This window comes from Caretta caretta, chromosome 3, assembly GCF_965140235.1.
Source record: "Caretta caretta isolate rCarCar2 chromosome 3, rCarCar1.hap1, whole genome shotgun sequence".
Taxonomy (NCBI): domain Eukaryota; kingdom Metazoa; phylum Chordata; order Testudines; family Cheloniidae; genus Caretta; species Caretta caretta.
The window spans coordinates 12,340,750-12,358,091 of record NC_134208.1 but is presented as its reverse complement, the minus strand read 5'-3'; positions in this window follow the sequence as shown (position 1 = coordinate 12,358,091).

Below are 17,342 nucleotides of genomic sequence, written 5' to 3'. Positions count from 1 at the left end.
TGCTTTAATTATGCTTTGTTTGGCTAAGGTAGAGATATGGGCTACAAATATTTAAATGGTGTAGAGAAGAAAGAAGAATTGTTTGGATGAACCAAGAGGGAGCTAATGAGGAATATTGGACTATAGTTAAAATGGTGGAAGTCCCTGTTGCCTGAGGCATGTAAAGTTAGACTTGACATAGCTCCAGGAAATACACTGTAGAGAGCAAACCTTCTGTCATAAATATAGAGGGAAGAGTAGTATAAAATCCCTCCTTGGCAGCTGTACTGAATTGCCTTACCTGTAAGGGGTTAAACAGTTCAAATAACGTAGTTGGCACCTGACCAGAAGGACCAATGAGGAAAGAAGATACTTTCAAATCTGGAGGGGAAGGATTTGTTTGTTGTTCTCTTTTTTGGTTCCCTCTCTAGATGGAGAGAGAAGCCAAGCAGGTACAACATCCCCTGAAAATATATCTGAAATAATCCATCTAAAATCACAGAAATTGTAAGTAAGGCAAGGAAATGCATTAGGTTATCTTTTGTTTTAGCTTGTGAATTTTCCTATGCTACAGAGGTAGTTTTATTCCTGTTTTTGGAACTGTGAAGCTGAGCCTAGAATGGAATCCTCTGTGCTTTAAATCTTTTTATTACCCTGTAAAGTTACCTTCCATCCTGATTTTGCAGGTGTGATTCTTTTACTTTTTCTTTATAATAAAGTTCTTCTTTTAAGAACCTGATTGATTTTCAGTGTCCTGAAGACAAAGGGTATGGTCTCTGCCCTCACTGCTAAGGCAATTGGTTGGTATATTATTCTCAAGCCTCCCCAGGAAAGGGGGTGAAGGGACTTGTGGGGGATAGGGATTCCAAGTGACCCTTCCCTAAATTTTTGTGTAAATCACTTGGTGGTGGCAGCAATACTGTCCAAGGACAAGGAAAGGAATTTGTGCCTTGGGAAAGTTTTAACTTAAGCTGGTAGAATATAAACGGAGGGGATAATAATATACCTCTGGAGGGGATTTCTTCCTGACTCCCATGATTCCAGCACAAAACAATGGGTTTAGAGAGATAAAAAAAATAGATCTGTGACGAGGGTTTTTTATTTCAAAAGAGCTAACTTTAAAAAATTAAAGAAATTAGTTAGGGAAGTGGATTGGATTGAAGAACTTGTGGATCGAAAGGCGGAGGAGGCCTGGAATTACTTCAAGTCAAGGTTGCAGAAACTATCAGAAGCCTGCATCCCAAGAAAGGGGAAAAAACTCATAGGCAGGAGTTGCAGAGCTAGCTGGATGAGCAAGCATCTCAGAGAGGTGATTAAGAAAAAGCAGAAAGCCTACAAGGAGTGGAAAATGGGAGGGATTAGCAAGGAAAGCTACCTTATTGAAGTCAGAACATGTAGGGATAAAGTGAGAAAGGCCAAAAGCCATGTAGAGTTGGACCTTGCAAAGGGAATTAAAATCAATAGTAAAAGGTTCTATAGCCATATAAATAAGAAGAAAACAAAGAAAGAAGAAGTGGGACCGCTAAACACTGACGATGGAGTGGAGGTTAAGGATAATCTAGGCATGGCCCAATATCAAAACAAATACTTTGCCTCAGTCTTTAATGAGGAGTTTAGAGATAATGGTAGGATGACAAATGGGAATGAGTATATGGAGGTAGATATTACCACATCCGAGGTAGAAGTCAAACTCAAACAGCTTAATGGGACTAAATCGGGGGGCCCAGATAATCTTCATCCAAGAATATTAAAGGAACTGGCACATGAAATTGCAAGCCCATTAGCAAGAATTTTTAATTAATCTGTAAACTTAGGGGTTGTACCGTATGACTGGAGAATTACTAACATAGTTCCTATTTTTAAGAAAGGGAAAAAAAGTGATCCAGGTAACTACAGGCCTGTTAATTTGACATCTGTAGTATGCAAGGTCTTGGAAAAAAATTTGAAGGAGAAAGTAGTTAAGGGCATTGAGGTCAATGGTAATTGGGACAAAATACAACATGGTTTTCTAAAAGGTAGATTGTGCCAAACCAACTTGATCTCCTTCTTTGAGAAGGTAACAGAATTTTTAGACAACAGAAATGCAGTGGATCTAATTTACCTAGATTTCAGTAAGGCATTTGGTATGGTTCAACATGGGGAATTATTAGCTAAATTGGAAAAGATGAGGATCAATATGAAAATTGAAAGGTGGATAATGAACTGGTTAAAGGGGAGACTACAATGGGTCATAATGAAAAGTGAACTGTCAGGCTGGAGGGAGGTTACCAGTGGAGTTCCTCAGGGATCGGTTTTGGGACCAATCTTATTTAATCTTTTTATTACTGACCTTGGCACAAAAAGTGGGAATGTACTAATAAAGTTTGCGGATGACACGAAGCTGGGAGGTATTGCCAATACAGAGAGGGACCGGGATATCATACAGGAAGATCTGGATGACCTTGTAAACTGGAGTAATAGTAATAGGATGAAATTTAATAGTGAAAAGTGCAAGGTCATGCATTTAGGGATTAATAACAAGAATTTTTGTTATACGCTGGGGACGCATCACTTGGAAGTAACAGAGGAGGAGAAGGACCTCGGAGTATTGGTTGATCACAGGATGACTATGAGCCACCAATGTGATATGGCCGTGAAAAAAGCTAATGCAGTTTTGGGATGCATCAGGAGAGATATTTCCAGTAGAGATAAGGAGGTGTTAGTACCGTTATACAAGGCACTGGTGAGACCTCACCTGGAATACTGTGTGCAGTTCTGGTCTCCCATGTTTAAGAAGGATGAATTCAAACTGGAACAGGTACAGAGAAGGGCTATTAGGATGATCTGAGGAATGGAAAACCTGTCTTATGAAAGGAGACTCAAAGAGCTTGGCTTGTTTAGCCTAACCAAAAGAAAGCAAAGGGGAGATATGATTGCTCTCTATAAATATATCAAAGGGATAAATACCGGGGATGGAGAGGAATTATTTAAGCTCAGTACCCATGTGGACACAAGAACAAATGGATATAAACTGGCCATCAGGAAGTTTAGACTTGAAATTAGACAAAGGTTTCTAACCATCAAAGGAGTGAAGTTCTGGAACAGCCTTCAAAGGGGAGCAGTGGAGGCAAAAAACATATCTGGCTTCAAGACTAAGCTTGGTAAGTTTATGGAGGGGATAGTATGATGGGATAGCCTAATTTTGCAAATTAATTGATCTTTGACTATTAGTGGTAAATATGCCCAATGGTCTGTGATGGGATGCTAGATAGGGAGGGATCTGAGTTCCGATAGAAAATTCTTTTCTGGGTGTCTGGCTGGTGAGTCTTGCCCACCTGCTCAGGGTTTAGCTGATTGCCATATTTGGGGTCCGTTGCGAATTATACCTGATAGGTCACGCGCAGTTCGAGTCTAGGCTGAGGCCCACAAACAAAGTCCACAACTGCAGACTTCCCAAAGATATTAAGTTTATTACGCTCGAGCATGGTGCCCCCCTGCTAGTCAGAAGCGGACCCCGAATGCAGGTTATACAAAGATTATATACCTTTTAGCAAAGCATGTTGTCCTCGTGCATCGGAAACCTTAGCCAATAGACAAACCCTTTCGTTATCTACCACCTATCCCTGCTAGGTACATTTCCCGTGCTAAACTATTACTTCAACTACACAACATGGTCCTAAAGCAATGCATCAGTAACCTTTCTTATCAGGATGGGAGGCCCACATCACAAGGCCAGGAGGCAGGGAGTTAGGAACAGACAAAGAACAGAAACCGGGAGTCGAGACAGGCTGGAAATAAGGGGGAGGGTTTTCACAGAAATGCAGTATCTAAGGAACACTCCTCCTGGTGCATGACATGCTTGCTTTTAGACAATGGTGGGCCCCAAACCAAAATGGAGTCACATATACTACCTTTTCCTTAACAGTCCCCCCTTTTCTTTTGTACGTCAGTAAGTAAATCAGGGCTGAGTAACCGTGATGCAGGGTTAGCAGTTGCCGACAACACATACTACAACATTGTAGGCATACAAAAAATAACACAAAAGCAATACCAGCCGAAAGAATTAAATACAAAATATGCCATCCCCAAGCACCCACATCCGGTAGCCATGAGGTGAGCCAGTTCCAGACCTCCGGGAATCCAGTGCTGATATTGTCAAGGCTGGCTGCTGCATGAGGATGTGGATGTCCATTTCCACCCTGTGGTGCCGATTTACAAATACACAACAGCTTAAGTTAACCAGAGCACAAACCTCACCCTGATTTGCAAGGAGATAGTCCAAGGCTAGGCGGTTTTGCAATGTAGCTTGGGATAACTGAGTTACTTCAATTTGAAGGGCAGATAAGGCGTCTGCAGTTGCATTTGCCATTAATTCCAAAGCAGCTGAAATGTTAACTACAGATTTTTCTAGCTCGCTTACTCGTAACCATGGCAGAAACCAACGCGCAAAGGAGTGAAAGCCTGTAGGCCATTGTGAAAGAGGGTTTAAAGGAATACTTTGTCGGTTTCTCCATACTAGATTGCGGATCTCTCCCTGGGTCAGGGTCTGGTGTACTGTCACGGCGAGTACTATAGCCCCTAAGGTACATGTACCACACCATCCTGCTGGGAGAATCTTATAGGCTGTGTGATGGCATAACCAGTACCAGCCAGACCCCTCAGGGACTGGCCACGGGGCCCCGGAGTAGGTGGAGGGGCCTGCTGCACCAGAGCTGATCTGGGTGGTGTCCTTGCACCCCACAAAATTCCCCACAAAAACTGTATTTTCCATGCCCTTACGTCGTGACACACATAAAGCATAATTACCCTAGGCCACCATATCAAAAGACCATCTTCGGATCGTAACATTCCAAAAGTATTGTTTGCCCATAGCTTAGCTTGGAGTGTTCAATTAAGAGGGATAGGTACCCCTACCAACAGGACCCCCTGACCCAAATATGTGGGGGTATGAATACAAATCCAACACTGCATTTGATTCACACCCTGTTTTATAGCGCGGGTTAAATTCAAGAAGCTATTGCCCTCCCATCCTTGTACTGGACTTGGGAATAGGGAGAGAACCCCTCAGGCAAACCATACCAATGTCGGCATCCGCCTCTGTACCATACAAAAAACAACACCACCAATGTAAGTCCAATAAACAGGAACACAAGAAGTTCTGGTGGGCTGTAAAGGTCCCAATAGCTGGAGAGCTCAGTCCATGGGTTGGTAGCGGCATTCATTCATGAAGTGGCTCGTCCGATGGCTTGTCAGGGTCAGATGGGGGTCCCAGTGCCAACTTAACTTAGCTATGATGGATCCAGGAACCTTTACCTGCAACTTTTAAAGCAGAATAAGTACATAACAGAACCTGGTACGGCCCCTCCCACTGGGGTTCCAGGGGGTCTGTGCGGGGGATCTTTTTTACCATTACCCAGTCCCCTGGGTTAAAAGAATGAACCTGTCACCCTTAGGGTGAGGTTTGAAACAATTGAGCTTCAGACTGGTTGTCAGTCAGCTCCTTTTGCAGTCTGGCAACATATCTGACCAAAGTTTCATCTCCATCCAAGAGGCTAGCATGTGCAGGAACATAGGTTCCCGGAACTAAAGCTGGTCTCCCAAACAACACCTCAAACGGGGACAGGCCTAGGGGCATGCGTGGGGTTCGTCTTATGTGCCATAAGACTATAGGCAAGGCATCTGGCCACTTAAGTCCAGTCTCCTTACAGAACTTCGCTACTATTGTCTCTATTGTTTGGTTCATGTGTTCCACCTGACCTGCAGATTGGGGGTGGTACGGAATATGTAATTGTCAGATAATCCCCAAACACCAGTACAATTCCTCCAAAATCTCTGCAGTAAAGTGTGAGCCCCAATCTGAATCAATGACTTCAGGGACACCAAACCTGGGTACAATGTCTTTCATTAAAAACTTTACCACAGATCTTGCGTCTGCCTTTCTGGTTGGTATTGCTTCAGGCCATCCGGAAAGTTGATCCACTATGACAAGGAGGTGGTGAAACCCTGAGCTTTTAGGTATTTCTGCATAGTCCATCTGCAAGCGTTGAAACGGGAAGTTTGCCCAGGGTCTCCCCCCCTTCGAGTCGGCATCGAGCCGAGTCTTAGCAGAGAAGGCCAGGCAAGTAGGGCAGGAGCCGAGAGCCCGCTTCACTGCTGGATAAATATGGGGCACCGCCCAAGATTTTAGTATAGCAGCCGCCGTGCCCTGGATACCAGCGTGACCCAAGGAATGAAAATAATAAGCAGCTGGGAGTAGATAACAGCAGGGGAGAATAGGTTTGTTCCTGATTCGCCAAACCTTATCGGGGCCCTCTGATCCCTCCCAGCGTTTCCAGTCTCGAAGCTCCTCCGAGGATACGTCAGCAGACAACAGCGTCCAGTCAGCAGGCGGGAAGGGTGTTTCCAGGGGGAGGGAAGCCGAAACCAGGAGGGGCTGCAGAGCTGCAGCCTTCGCGGCTGAGTCAGCTCATGCATTGCCCTGGGATACAAAAGAGTTAAGCTGCCTATGCGCATAATTGTGAACCGCCGCCACCTGGTGAGGGGCCTGAATGGCATCCAAAAGGGCAGAAATTAGAGGGCCATTAGCAATTTTTGTGCCTGAGGAGGTTAAAAATCCTCGTTGTTTCCAGAGCTGGCCCGTAGCATGACAAACACCAAAAGCGTACTTAGAGTCTGTGTAAATAGTAACAGTCCTTCCCGAAGACAACCAACAAGCCCTGGTAAGCGCATATAACTCTGCACACTGGACGCTGAAGGAAGGTGATAGGGGGGCAGCTTCGATAACATCTGCCTGAGAGGTAACCGAATAGCCTGAGACCCGGTGGCCATCTAAATAGTACAAGGACCCATCGGTGAAAAGGAGTAAATCGGGTTTGGTTAAAGGGGAGTCAGCTAAATCCGGGCGAGGCTTACCATCCTGCGCGACGACATCCATACATACATGGTGAGGGGTACCGTCCTCCGGGAGGGGTAGCATTGTGGCTGGATTGAGGACGTTGCAGCGGCGTAAAGTAACGTTGTCAGCGGCCAACAGGATTAGTTCATATTTATGAGCCTGCTGTGGAGACAATGCCTGTGTAGAATGTTGTTTTAAGAGAACCTCAACCTCGTGAGGGACCCAGACACTCAGAGGGTGCCCCAAAACAATAGGTCGCGACCGTTCAACCATGACAGCGGCAATCGATCGCACACAGGAGACAGAGCCCCGAATGACAGGGTCCAGCTGCACTGAGTCATAGGCTATGGGGAGTGGGCGATCCCCCAAGTACTGCAAAAGGACACCGCTGGCCACCCCCTGGTGTTTGTGAGCGAAAAGAGAAAATGGTTTACCGTAATCCGGGAATCCCAAGGCGGGCGCAGAGATCAGAGCCTTCTTGATGGATTCAAAAGCGGCTTCCATTTCTGGGGTCCAGGAGACTGATCGGGGGTCAATGTTGTGCTGGCCTGGACTAGGGGTTTGACCAGTTCCCCAAAGGCCACTATCCAGGGTCGACAGAACCCTGCAGCCCCCAGGAAAGCCCATAACTGCTTTTTTGTAACCAGGCGCGGGCAATCCCGAATTGCCTGCACCCTGTCAGGAGAGAGCAAACCCTCTCCGGGCCGAATCACAAAGCCTAAATAAATTACCTGATCTTTGCACAGCTGCAATTTGGATGGAGATGCACAATGACCCTTATTGGCTAGGGTAGTAAGCAAAACAACAGAGTCAATTAAACATGCATTATAATCAGAGGCAGCAATTAACAAATCATCCACATATTGAACTAGACTGACGAACTAGGCAAGACAATATCTTTTAAATCCTCGGTGAGAATCCAGGAAAAAATAATGGGGGGATCCTGAAAACCCTTGGGGAAGACGCGTCCACGTTAGCTGCTGGCCCTTCCAGGTGAACGCGAACAAATATTGAGAATCGGGGTGCAAAGGAATACTGAAAAATGCCGCACACAAATCTACGACAGTAAAACAAGTGGCCGACAGAGGAATCAGTGTTAGAATGGTGCTCGGATCAGGGACAACTGGATGGGGGGCTATAACATAACCATTTAGAGCTCGTAGATCCTGAACAAACCGATAGACTGGACGCCCATCCGGTCCCGGTTTAGGCTTCCTCACAGGAAGAATGGGAGTATTACAGGGCGAACTGCAGGGGACTAGAACCCCCTGAGTCAAATAACTGTCAATAAGAAGTGAAATGCCCTCTTCCGCCTCCCTCGGCAAGGGGTAGTGTTTTACGGAGGGAGGCAGTCCGTCCCTTGCTTTCAGATTAACTGGAACGGCTGATTTAAGAAGGCCTACATCGGTAGAAGTTGTGCTCCACAAACTGTGTGGAACACTGGACAATTCAGAGGGGACATCAGGAACAGGGGTAACCGATGCCATAAGAGAAGCAACAGCCGAGTCCAGGACGGACATGCGGAGTCCCTCGGGGGCACAATATATGTGTGCCCCCAGTTTGCTCAGCACATCTAGCCCGAGAAGGTTCGTGGGGCCCTCTGGCATTACAACAAATCTATGTGACAACTTTAAAGAACCAAGCTCAACAGGGACAGGGTAGGATAGGGGAGCCGGACATGGATTGCCCTCTATAACCTGCACCCAAACTTTGTATCAGAAAGAGAGCCTGGAACAAAAGTTAAAGAGGAGAGGGTGGCACCGGTATCTACTAAAAAAAGCACAAGCTGTTCCCCAATTTTTAGATAAATTTGCAGCTGTAACCCCAAATCCCATTCCAACTCTCCCAAGGTTCCCAAAATCTCCGCCTCTAGTCCCTGGGGGTCAACAAGATCCTGGGGAGCGTTAGAGGGAAAGGAAGAATTAGTCTCTACCTGACTTTTCCAAGGAGCCCCTCGGGGAAGCAGGGGGCACTCTCTTTTCCAATGTCCTGGTTGTTTGCAGTAGTTGCAGTTCCCGTTCCTTCCCCCGTTCCATGCTCCTCCCCGACCCTTTCCTCGCCCATGACCCCTCCCTCCTGAACTGTCCCGACCCTGCCAGGGATGGTTGCCAAAGGATACCTGCAATGCTACTGCCAGCATACTAACCGCTTCCTTCTTCTGTTTACACTTTTCTTTTGCCTTTTCCTCATCTCTACTATTGAACACAAAAGTGGCCAGTCGCACTACTTCATGTAAGGGCTTTCCCAGCCAATTGGGAACATGTTTAGAGAAATACTTTTTTATATCTGATGTTGCTTGATCGACATAAAAGGAAACCATCATAGGACGGTTTTCCTCCATCTCAGGCTTTATACCACCCCCATATATGTGAACCTGTTTGGACAACCGAGCCAAAAAGGCGGAGGGGTGCTCATTAAGCTTCTGCTGGCATTCGCGAATTTTAGACCAATTAGCCATTTTACTACCAGCTTTGTGTATAGCCTCCAAAAGGCCATTTCTACCAGCCTTTAAAGGGTCCATTTGGTCGGTCCTATTGGGATTCCAATCAGGATCAGTCAGGGGCCAAGGAGTCCGGATATTATCCTCCCCTGCCCAGCGCCAATTGGCATCCAGAATAGAATATTTCTCGTCAGGGGTGAAAAGTGTGTCCAGGATTACCTGAACATCTCCCCATGTAGGACTGAACGCAGTAAACACAGACCGAATGGTTTGCAGAACCTTCTCTGGGTCATCACGCAGGCGGGGCATCTGCTGTTGCCATATTGCTAATCGCCGGGGCCGAAGGGGCAGTGAACATGGGGGAAGACGATCTGTTCACCGCTGTCCGTACCATGGCTAACAAGGGGTTGTTGAACGAGGGGAGCTTGCAGAGCAACTGGTGGGTCAATAGGGGGCCTGTATGGGTTGGGGGGTGGCAAGCAAGGAGGTCATGGGCATAAGTCAGAAAGCCAAGGGTAAGCCAGAGGAGGGGCAGAAGCAGACATAGCTTACCAGAGCAGGGCTGGAGACCCCTAAGATAAATAAGAAAAGGAGGAGGAAAGAGGATGTCCTTTCACATGCGTATAAGCCCAGTTGTCCCATACATACCAATAATCCATCTGAGCTGGAGCTTTGTCCTCCAGCCTTTTCCTAAGTGCTGTTAATTTTTCCCCAGCAAAGGACCCATCCGGTGGCCATTCGAGAGGTGTTTGAGTTGTTAGTGCTGGCCACTCAACCTTGCACAAGATTACAACTTTCTTTTTACCTAACCCATGGGTACCAGAAATATTCCTCCAATTCTTGAGAATTTCAGCCAAAGGGGTCCCCTTACTTACACTCTGCCCAGAACCCATAATGGGCTACCCAAAAGGACACCAAATGTGCCACCTTATCGCCTAAGCGATGGCTCACACTCCCGCTCCTTGGAGTTCTCAAAGGTGAACTCACCCTGTGCTGGCTGGAGCTGTCCAAGAGGAGAAGCGCAGTCTTGCTCGTCAGGGCGAGCCTAGAACCCCATGTGGGTCGCCAAGAACCATTGCGAATTATACCTGATAGGTCACGCGCAGTTCGAGTCTAGGCTGAGGCACACGAACAAAGTCCACAACTGCAGACTTCCCAAAGATATTAAGTTTATTACGCTCGAGCGTGGTGCCCCCCTGCTAGTCAGAAGGGGACCCCGAATGCAGGTTATACAAAGATTATATACCTTTTAGCAAAGCATGTTGCCCTCGTGCATCGGAAACCTTAGCCAATAGACAAACCCTTTCCTTATCTATCACCTATCCCTGCTAGGTACATTCCCCGTGTTAAACTAAACTACACAACATGGTCCTAAAGCAATGCATCAGTAACCTTTCTTATCAGGATGGGAGGCCCACATCACAAGGCCAGGAGGCAGGGAGTTAGGAACAGACAAAGAACAAAAACCGGGAGTCGAGACAGGCTGGAAACAAGGGGGAGAGTTTTCACAGGAATGCAGTATCTGAGGAACACTCCTCCTGGTGCATGATGTGCTTGCTTTTAGACAATGGTGGGCCCCAAACCAAAATGGAGTCACATATACTAACTTTTCCTTAACAGGTCGGGAAGGAATTTTCCTCCAGAGCAGATTGGAAGAGTCCCTGGGGGGGTTTCGCCTTCCTCTGTAGTATGGGGCACGGGTCACTTGCTGGAGGATTCTCTGTACCTTGAAGTCTTTAAACCATGATTTGAGGACTTCAGTAGCTCAGGCATAGGTTAGGGGTTTGTTACAGGAGTGAGTGGGTGAGATTCTTTGGCCTGAGTTGTGCAGGAGGCCAGACTAGACGATCATAATGGTCCCTTCTGACTTTAAAGTCTATGATCACGGTCTGTATTGTGGCAACTTCCTTTGCACATACTATGTCGTTCCTGGATATAAATCCTGGGGTTCACCCGCTTTTCTTCCCTCTGTGTCTATGTCTTTTCATAACAATTGCAGATCAAAAGATTTCATGATTCATAAAACAAACCACAGGAAGGTATCTTAGTTATTTTTAATATCAGGCTACATCAGGATGTTGTCTATTCACACATCAAAATGACCCAGACCATTCATCAGCCTCAATTCAGGGTCAAGTTCCATCGGTCTTACCTTAAGCCAGAAAGATATTTTTGAGATCTTCATTGGTTTCAGAAATGGAAAGTTCCCTGACCCACTTTGAGTATTTCAGTAAATGGCTGAAGAGAAAACCCCTCTCTGAGAGAAGGGTTTCCGTTAGCCTGTATGTCTCTAACTTTGAGAGGAAATTAAACTACGCATTTAACATTTCAGATCTTAGCGTACTTCGGAGGGAGGTGATGTAGGTCATGGCTATCCCAGAAATGGAGGACAAAGTTCTACCCTCAGTTATACCCCTTTGAAAAAACTGAAGACAGAATTTGTACCAATGAGCAGATCTTAAGCATGCTTCGAATTAGCACAACCTTTACTCATGGGCATCACCAAAATTAGAAGTTGGAAAGAAAATGCATTAGGACATCTAGTCCTTGCCCAGAAAGACATCCGTGCTGGATTGTATCTTGCAGTCTATATTCTTCATTGCTTTGTCCAGTCTAGTGTTCATGATTTAGACTATGGGGTTTCCACATTGTAGTAGTGCTCACTGTTCCTAAAATATAGCCTACGTTTTCTCATGCTCAATGCATATTTTGGAGGGGAAGGGGGAATTTCTAATGGTACAACCTTTTTTCTTTTTTCAACTAAAAGGGCAGACAGATAGATAGATTGATTGATTTTAAAAGTCCACAATTTTATACACACACGTATATAATCACACTTACCAAATACAATACATATTTATTTATGGATTTATTTATGTTTTTTCTTTCCGTCTGTAGAACTCCAGTCTATCTATCTATCCAGTGATCTATGAACACTGCAGAATATGTATCTCAATAAACTATACTTTAGAACTTCACTCAAACTCAGCAATAGTTGAGTAAAGAAACTTCCCTCCCAATATCATTGAACTGAATGGGAATTTTACTGACATGCCAGAGTTGAACCTGGTTCTATAGGTTAGCTCCTTTAGGAAGATAAAATGATGTCACAATTGTTGCAGTTTTTTGATAGTGAGCACTTTGATACACAACCACTTATGAGCACTCACCTTTGGGGCAGGAGCTCAGCTGCCTGGTTATTGAAATCAGATTTCTGTTCTTGATGGTTGACTGAGAAGTAGCCTGTGAGTGGAAGATCCATCCTCCAGGGAAGAGGTAAGGCTGAGACTGGGAGATCTTACTACACGGAGCTCATCCCAAGGTCATATTCAGGTCCCAGAGGGGAATAATGAGTGACATAACCACTGCACCACCTTTTCCTTTTGCCCTTTCATCGCCAAGGGTGAAGTCCTCCCACCACCTCGGAGAACTGAATTATGCCTGAGTTTCAATGCAGAGAAGGTGCATTGGTGCATGTAGGCAGTGCATTTGGCAGGCACCTCATCTGCACTGGGGCCAAGGCACCTGAACAAGAGATGGGGTCTGGCCCCAAAGGAGCAATTTTGCATCACTGCTCCGCTATTCCTATTCTTTCCTTCCCAACCCTGACACAATTTAAGAGCGCACCTGGAGCAAGAGCTATTCCATGTCTGAGATGGGATGGGAGATGTACAAGTCTATCCCAGAGGTAAAGCCACAAGAGAGATGAATGGACACATGGATATAGACCAAATACATCCCACAACACTCTCTTGAAGTTAACAGGGTTTTGCTCTTTATACCAGGGTTGGATTTATCCCTTTCAATATATATAATCTATTAACATAAAGGTCACCAAGAAAATATGATCAATCCAGATAACGCTGATGCTGAACCTTTCCTGGAGGTTTTGAATTTCAGTATCCCCAAAAGAATGGATGGAGATTGTGTGTCAAGAAATAAAGCTACTCCCCCAAGCATGACAAGTCAAGTCACAGGGGAAATGTATCCACCAGGACCTTCGATGTAAGGTAAAGAGGACCAGATCCTCCACACCAGCCAAGGATCTCATCCAGCAGCCAAATGCTGGAGATGCTCCCAAAGAAGTGATCATCTTGCAAGATCAGGCTTAAAAAATGTCAAACTGGGGCCCAATCTTTTGGTGTGTTCAATTACTTCAGTAGGAGTTTTGCCTACGTAAGAAATGAATACAAAATGAGTAGTTGCTATAACCAGGGACACTGAGGCTGATAAAACCCCAGTTGGAACTCTCAGAAGCTGGGATTCCGTATTCTCTGAGGGGGCCCCTGACTGTGGAACTCACCACCACCAGAAGTCAGAAGGAAGCGGAGCCTGTCCACCAGCAGGGCTTAACACCAGACTCACCTGTTTTCACCAACCGCCTTACAATAATGTCAGAGCCAAACTAGCCAGCTATGCCTCCCCCAAACATGGCAGAGGGACCCTGCTGGTGAGTGATGGATCAGTGGAAACACTGCCAAATCCTGCTGAATGAATGGTTGCATTTCATTGGTGTATGTGGCACCTGGTTACCCTGGTGATAGGGTGCATTACCAATGGGCTTCAGACAGAAGACTGACAGGTAGAATTGACTCAGTGGCTTTGTAGATGTACATGATATCCTCTGTCCAATTAAAATTCTTTGCCCAACATACTGTCCATCAGTGCATTGGCATATGGACTAGGACGTACTAATGCCTCAGTGCCTTCAGCTCCCATTGAAGGTAGAATGCACTGATGGGGTTCAGCACCTCACAGGTGATGCTGAGCACCTTGCAGCTTCAGGCCCCTAGTACTTCCTAAGGTTTACATCCCGCCATTGTTCCACGTGCAATAACTTCCTTCCCACACCATCAGACATTGCTTGGAGCACAAACAAGGTTTCACGATAGAATCATAGAATATCAGGGTTGGAAGGGACCTCAGGAGGTCATCTAGTCCAACCCCCTACTCAAAGCAGGACCAATCCCCAATTTTTGCCCTGATCCCTAAATGGCCCCCTCAAGGATTGAACTCACAACCCTGGGTTTAGCAGGCCAATGCTTAAACCACTGATCTATCTCTCCCCTAGGTTCAGTTGAAAATATCCTATACACACATCAGACAAGCTAGCCTTGTCTATCCTGGGACACTCTTAGCATGTCCTGTGTGTTGTTAAGTCCCATATGTTTTCCCTCTCTTAATGGTGTCCGAAGGAGGGATTCCTTCCGCTGGCCTCTTTCGGTCCGGCCAATGAGTCTAGAATGAAAAATCAACTGTAAGACAAGGCCCTGAATAATGAACCAATCTGCTCTTTGTACCAGTGTGTGATGACTCTTCTCCCATCTGTGAATAGGCTGCCTTAAGGGAAAGATTAGGCGCATGGAAAAATTCTTGTATGAAGAGCGGCTGAAAAGAGAAGGACTGTTCACCTTAGGGAGAAGGGGAACAAGAGGGGACCATTTCAGTTGAGGGGATCCAGCGATGGAAAAAACTTCCAGAGGAGGTCAGACGAATCCAGAGTCTGACTGGCTTTAGGAAACAATGCAAAATCTTCCCCTTCAAAAAAAAGCCTTTTCATCATGAAAATGACACAGACGGCCCCTTTTAACTTAAACTCCTACCACCCAACATGAGTTCAAGTAGCCACTTCACTATTGCCATTGATTTTAAATAGCAAGTGTTCAGATACTACGGTGATCGGTGGCGATGGATAGATAGAGAGATAGATAATCATAGAATCATAGGACTGGAAGGGACCTTGAGAGTCATCTAGTCCAGTCCCCTGCACTCATGGCAGGACTAAGTATTATCTTCCTTCCAGCATAACAATAGCACATCTCATCTCTGCCTATCCTCCCAACAGAGTTTAACTTGTTGGCACTCTGAATGACCCATCTTCCAGACAGAAAGAATAATGAATGGGATAGAGGAAGTGGATTGAGAATTTCTCTTCTCCCGTTCTCAGAAAACAAGAGGCCATTCAATGACACGGAAGGCTGGTAAATTCAAAACAGGTAAAAGGAAGTAAGGTTTCACATCATGCATTATTAGTCTGCAGAACTCATTACCACACTCTTAATTGAGGCCAAGATCTTAGCAGAATTGAAACAGAAATTGGGTATTGATATAGGTAACAAGATCATCCTGAGTTATAAGAGTAAACGTTAAAAGAAACCAAATGTTCGGGAAGGGATTTAAATCCTTGTGTGTCAGGGTATAAGCCAGCCTCTAATAAATATTGGAAGACAGGAGGAAACTTTCCTTGTGGGCAGGTTCTCCCCAAAATGTCCACTTCAGGGAGGTTGTACCTGCCTGTGAAACATCTTGTGCTGGCCACTGTCAGAGACAGGACATTGGACTGGATGGACCATGGGTAGGATCTAGTCTGGCAATTCCTATATTTCTGTAACGCTACCGCATCTATGATTCATGTGGTGTTGCCAAGAAAGACCACAAAGTATCTCAACATACATCTGATGAATTAACCACAGTTACCTGAATTCACTTAGCACCTAACCTTATTTCTGATCAATACAGCATAAGGATTTTGTGTCTGACTTCAATTTTGTTCCAGAAAGGGAGCAAATTATGCAAATATTCCAAACTGATGACACTAATTTAGTACTTATGACATTTTATACTCAAACTCCTTGAAATCAAATGGGTTTTAAGGTTAACGAGTAGCAGTTTGTCAGTTACCACAATAACTTCATTTCCTGAAGTTCATGGAGTGGAAGTTTTACGTAAAGTTTTATGTAAAGTTAAGTCATAGTCCAGAGCAAGAACCACAAATAAGGTTGGGAAAAACCAATTGCAATGGAATTGCAATGGAAACTAGGGCAGTGAGAGAAGAAGTCCTTATATAAAGCCCTGAAGTTCGTGCACACAGACAGGTTCAGTTGAAAATATCCTATACACACATCAGACAAAGTAAGAGAGACTGCTATACGATGACTTTTACAAGAAGTGCTCCATTGGTAAGTACTAGCTTTGTTAAATTTGATTGTAACCGATGTAATCTCTAATAGATATTTTTAAAAATCAATGTAATCTAAATTGGCACCAGCAAATATTAAAACATATGGCTATTGCATAGCATCACTACAGGGCAGAGTAATGGTTATTAGCACCTTTACTATGCATTTTTGTACCTTAAAATGTTTACAATTCACTGTAATTCTGAATTACTGGGTTTATAATGCTTGATTTTTCTTTTACCATTTAGTTACCGGTTTGTACGGTCAACCTTAACTTAGTTTTTTGTTTGGGTATTTCCTTTTTTTTTTTCTTAATTGTTAAAAATGTCATACATGAAAAGTAAACAAGGAAACCACAGAGAATGCTACTATGTGATATCACTAACCAATTGAAGATATAAAATATCAATCCTAAATCTTTTCTTTTTAAAAAATTCTAATGTTTAGGATCAGAATCACTAGTATGCTGTGGCTGCTTGACGCTGTTCTGGATTAGTAGGAGATATTATTTTTGATACCCAAAGCTAGCACTAATTCAATATTAACTTTGAGAACTCAGGCACTCGAAAGTCAGGAAATGAAACAATAAGGTTGAAAACTCAACCTTACTGTGTCTCCTTGTGCTTATTTCTTAGAGTAGAGATCCTTTATGTGAAATTATTTGTTAAATTAGATTATTTATTATTTAATACAACCTGGAATTTCTTAGACTACTAACTTACAATAAAAGAACTTATGGTCTTCAGACTTTGTTTTATATTTAGTCTCAATGAGATCAACAGAACAAACTAAGTTTGATGTTTCTACCTTCAGCCATTGACGAGTTATCTCTGCACAAAATTTGGAGTCAGGGGGACAAATTCTCTGCTTGTGTAAATGGTCAAAAGTCCACACATGTTAATGGAGCTATTCTATTTACACCAGCAGAGATTGGGCCTGGAAAGAGGATTCCTAGCTCCCAATCCTAAACACTAACCCACACTCTGCTTTATTTTTGCAAAGGTGTGTATCTTCCTATGAACTTACTTATATATATTAGATGTTTACAAGTGCATCCATCTCATAAAAATCATCAGAATTGTCATGGGTT